Source organism: Mus pahari, chromosome 4 (assembly GCF_900095145.1).
Source record: "Mus pahari chromosome 4, PAHARI_EIJ_v1.1, whole genome shotgun sequence".
NCBI classification, from domain to species: domain Eukaryota; kingdom Metazoa; phylum Chordata; class Mammalia; order Rodentia; family Muridae; genus Mus; species Mus pahari.
Window position 1 is genome coordinate 139,147,277 of NC_034593.1, and position 5,587 is coordinate 139,152,863.

Genomic DNA, 5,587 nt, shown 5'->3' on the forward strand with positions numbered 1-5,587 from the left:
GAAGAAGAAGAAGAAGAAGAAGAAGAAGAAGAAGAAGAAGAAGAAGAAGAAGAAGAAGAAGAAGAAGAAGAAGAAGAAGAAGAAGAAGAAGAAGTCAACAACAACAACAACAAAGGTTCCTCATAAAGCTAAAAACATTTCTGTCCCTCAGCTGTTCAATTTCTGGGAATATTTCCAAATGAAAACAAATCAGCATACCAAAGAAATGCCTGTTTATTTCAGCACTGGTCACATGACAATTAAGAAATGAATCCACTTAGATACCCATTAACTAATGAGTAAGAGGATGTATACACACACATACAAACAGTGATATACTACTTAGCACTTGAAAAGCTGTCATTTACACAAAAATGGATGGAACTGGAAGATGTGTGTGTGTGTGTGTCTATGTGTGTATGTGTGTGTATGTGTGTATGTGTATATGTGTAATATGCATGTAATAATAATTAAAGATAAGATCATGAATTAAGGGAGACAGAACATAGGAGGAGCTGGATTGGAGAAGGGTGGAGAAGGGATGATGTAGATTCAGTACCCATCTATGGAGTTCTCTAAAGTATAAATTTAAAATAACAAGTAAAATTAAAATAGTACTCATTGAGTCCAAAATATTCTGACCATTGCTGGACCCAAAGAAAAAAAAACATATCCTTAGAAGCCTGCTTAAAGACCCTTTGCCTTCTCTCAAAACAGAGATGACTCTTGGTATCCAACACAATATGTGAACTGGGTTCAGACAGACCTAACTCCAGACTGAGTTCATTCACTAACTAGCTGCAATGACACCTGGACCAATTCTCCTCATATAGCAACAAGAGTGTGGCCATAAAGAAGAGTAGAGGCCATAAAGTGTTCACCAAGTACCAGGAAGCATATTTACTCCCTGCTTGTTCCTTCATGATCCATATCATATTTACCTCTACCTGAAGAGTTCTAGGCAAAGAGATGCTACATCTCTTAAAAGGTCTGCTTGCAATGTGACTAGTGCTTCCACCCACAGTGGCAATGCTGTCTCATGGTCTACTAATGGAAACACTTCACAGTTACAAAATCATCCAGCCAGGGAAAGGCAAAGTAGATAGGGTGGGTTAGGATGAACTGGACTAGGTTGAAAAGAGTTAGACTGGGCTGGGCTGGCGGGACATGGCTGGTTGGGCTATATTAGGTTGGTTTTTGATTGCTTTTCTGTATTTCCTTTTTAATTTTTTCCCTTTTTTTTGTTTTGTTTTATTTTGTTTTGAGACAGGACCTTGAGGCTAGCTTTAAATCCTCCACCTCCTTGCTTTAGTCTCCTGACTCCTGGGACTACACATGTGTCACCATGCCTAAAATAGGTTTTATGAGAAACAGAAAAGGTGTCTCTGTGAGAAACATATTTTAAATAAACTTATTTAATCAGCAAACATCCATGCAGTTCCAACAGTGTGCCACAAGTTGTACTTAACTTTGAGGACATACGATCTAATAATTCTGCTGACAGAAGATGTCAAGCTGCTAGTCCCACAACACCCAAAGGAAGATCCACTGCCAGTTCCTCTAACACTCCCAGGATCATGGGATCAGAAGTGAGGAGGACACAACATCTGCCCCAACACCGGAAGTAAGTGGGACCAATGGGACCCGGGAACCCAGGAAATCCTCCTGACCAGTGGCACAGTTTCCTTCCTGTCTGTGCAGGTGCCCAGAGCAGACCTTGGGTGCAAACTCTGCAGCCAGTCCCACAACACCCAGAAGAAGCTCCACTCCCAGGCTCCACACCCAGGACCACAGGATCACAGGATCACAGGAGCTTGGTCACACCAGCATCTCAGGGTCCCAGAGGCAGCTTCCCAGGAGCTCAGACGCACCCAGGATCTCAGGATCCCAGAATCACAGAATCACAGGATCCCAGAGACAGCTGAACTCTGAGGAGTTCTGACACAACCAGGATCACAGGAAAGACAGGCTTCAATCATATATAGCGAGGGCAGGTAGCACTAGAAATAATCAGATGGTGGGAGGCAAGCAAAAGAACATAAGCAACAGAAACCAGGGTTACTTGGCATCATCAGAACCCAGTTCTCCCACCATAGCAAGTCCTGGATATACCATCACACCGGAAAAGTAAGACTCAGATCTAAAATCACTTCTCAAGATGATGATAGAGGACATTAAGAAGGACATTAAATAATTCCCTTAAAGAAATACAGGAGAACCCAGGTAAACAGGGAGAAGCCATTAAAGAGGAAACACAATCAAAGAGGGGAAGGAAATGAACAAAACCATCCAAGATCTAAAAATAGAAATGGAAACAATAAAGAAATCACAAAGGGAGACAACCCTGGAGCTAGAAAATCTAGGAAAGAGATAAGGAGTCATAGATGCAAGCATCACCACAGAATACAAGAGATAGAAGAGAGAATCTCAGGTACAGAAGATACCATAGAAAACATTGGCGCAACAGTTAAAGAAAATGCAAAAAGCAAAAAGCTTCTAACCCAAAACACCCAGGAAATCCAGAACCCAATGAGAAGACCAAACCTAAGGATAATAGGTATAGAAGAGAGTAAAGATTCCCAACCTAAAGGGCCAGTAAATATCTTCATCAAAATTATAGAAGAAAATTTCCTTTACCTAAAGGAGATGCCCATGAACATACAAGAAGCTTACAGAATTCCAAATAGACTCGACCAGAAAAAAATAATTCCTCCTGTCACATAATAATCAAAATACCAAATGCACTAAACAAAGAATGTTAAAAGCAGTGAGAGAAAAATGTCAAGTAACATATAAAGGCAGACCTATCAGAATTGCACCAGACTTCTCATCAGAGACTATGAAAGCCAGAAGATCCTGGGCAGATGTTATACAGACCCTAAGAGAACACAAATGCCAGTCCAAGCTGCTATACACAGCAAAGCTCTCAATTACCATAGATGGAGAAATCAAAGTATTCCGTGACAAAACCAAATTTACACAATATCTTTCCACAAATCCGGCCCTACAAAAGATAATAGATGGAAAATACCAACAGAAGTAGAGAAACTACATCCCAGAAATCTTTCAACAAACCCAAAAGAAGATAGCCACACAAACATAATTCCACCTCTAACAACAAAAGTAACAGGAAGTAACAATCACTTTTCCTTGATATCTCTTAACATCAATGGACTCAATTCCCCAAAAAAGACATAGACTAACAGACTGGGTATGAAAACAGACCCCAACATTTTGCTTCATACAGGAAACCCACCTCAGTGACAAAGACAGACTCAGTGTAAACGGTTGGAAAACAATTTTCCAAGCAAATGGTCCCAAGAAACAAGCTGGAGTAGCTATTCTAATATTGAATAAAATCAACTTTCAACCAAAAGTTATCAGAAAAGATAAGGAAGAGCACTTCATACTGGTTAAAGGAAAAATCTAACAAGATGAACTCTCAATTCTGAACATCTATGCTCCAAATGCAAGGGCACCCACATTCATAAGAGAAACTTTACTAAAGCTCAAAGCACACATTGCACCACACACAATAATAGTGGGAGACTTCAACACCCCACTCTCAGCAATGACAGATCATGGAAACAGAAATTAAATAGAGCCACAGTGAAACTAACAGAAGTTATGAACCAAATGGATCTAAAATATTTATAGAACATTTTATTCTAAAGCAAAAGGATATACCTTCTTCTCAGCACCTTAAGGTACCTTCTCCAAAATTGACCATATAATTAGTGACAAAACAGGCCTCAACAGATACAAGATTGAAATAATCCCATGCACCCTACCAGATCACCACAAACTAAGGCTGGCCTTAAAGACCAACAAAAACAATGGAAAGCACACATACACATGGAAGCTGAACAACGCTCTACTCAATGATAACTTGGTCAAGGAAGGAAGAAAGAAAAAAATTAAAGGCTTTTTAGAATTTAATGAAAATGAAGACACATCATACCAAAACTTATGGGACCCCGTAGAGTACTTGGAAACTTGTTTACAAAGTGTCAAGGAGCTAGGAGGCTGTGACAAGGTGAAGTGGGACACATTCATCAGCCAGGAAAGAAGATGTTACTGCCCCTAAATGGATGACGATCATGGAGATCCTTCCTCTGAAATAGTAATACGTTTATAGATCAAAGGCAGCAGAAACCTACCTACACTAGGATTCCAGGGACTTTTGAGAGAAAAAGCTGATCCCAAGTTGTATAAATAAATAAATAAATAAATAAATAAATAAATAAATAAATAAATAAATAGAGAGCTTGTCCAACATCATATTCTTGGTTATAGAAACTCGGTCCCTAGACCAGATAGTCTGCACCATGACTTCTGGGGTGGGAAAATCCGCCTTCAGGTAAAACAATTAACAAGTAAACAACACAGTGCTTTGCTGAGATCTTGTTGGGACATTCTGAGAGAGGTGGTATCACTGAGGTCACTAGTTGTAAAAGAAAATAACCTCCTCACGTGCTTATACAAACGGAGATTCGCTCCCATCTTGTACAGGGCTCCACAAATGGATATGAATTGATAAAGAAGGCGTTCTTTTCTCTATGATCTATAAACTGTGAAATAAATGACACTATATACTTTTTGGAGACCTAATTAACTACAAGTAGCAATCTGAATACACACACTCATCAGGAGGAAGTGGAGAATACAGATAGAATTTCAAAGCCAAGGCGAATTCACATGTTTGGTGACCTTGTAAGCTTTGAGAGATGAATTTTCGGTTGAGCAATGAATGACAAGGAGATCAGATTGGCAGATGGGCCTGCCAGGGGACTGCCAAGTAAAACAGTAACATAAGCAAGTGGCCTGGTGGGTCACAGGATTAGAGGTGATGGCAGACCATAGAAAATACTGAGAATGATTCATCACATCTTCAGGTTTCCTCCTCATATGCTTCACATCATTTCATCACTGGATATGCAAGTATTCTGATCTCCCAGGCCTAAGCTTATAAGAATCATGCTGCCTCCCTACATGCAAGTTAGCACACAGGAGTAAGTTGGTGGGTCCCAGTCCTCCTTTGTAAAGAGTTCTTTCCTAGGAGGCATCTGTATCTTCAAAAAAGGAAAGCCCGGTGAAGCTGTAGTTTCTCCAGTTAAATGTCTACAATGAGTAGATGGCAGACACCTCTCCGTTTCACAGAAGAAGCCTAGCCTTATTCTCACCACAACTAGATCAACACATCAATCCAGACAACTAGAAGGAAAAGAAGAGAAAGAGAAAGATGGGGAAGAAGAGGAGGGTGGAAAATAAAGAGTTGGAGGTAGGAATGGAGAATCAAAGGGATGAAAGAACAGGAGGAAGAAAGTAACAAAAATGATAGGAAGAGAAAGGAGACAGGCTAGAGAGGGGTCTCAGCACTCGAGAACACTGCTGCTCTTACAGAAGAGCATTCCCAGATCCAATTCCCAGAACCCACAGAGCATCTCACAACTGTCTGTAAATCCAGTTCCATAGGATCAATACCATCTTCTGGGCTACACCAGGCACACATGTAGTACACAGGCTTACATGCAAGCAAAATACCCATACTGGAAGGAAGGAAGGAAGGAAGGAAGGAAGGAAGGAAGGAAGGAAGGAAGGAAGGAAG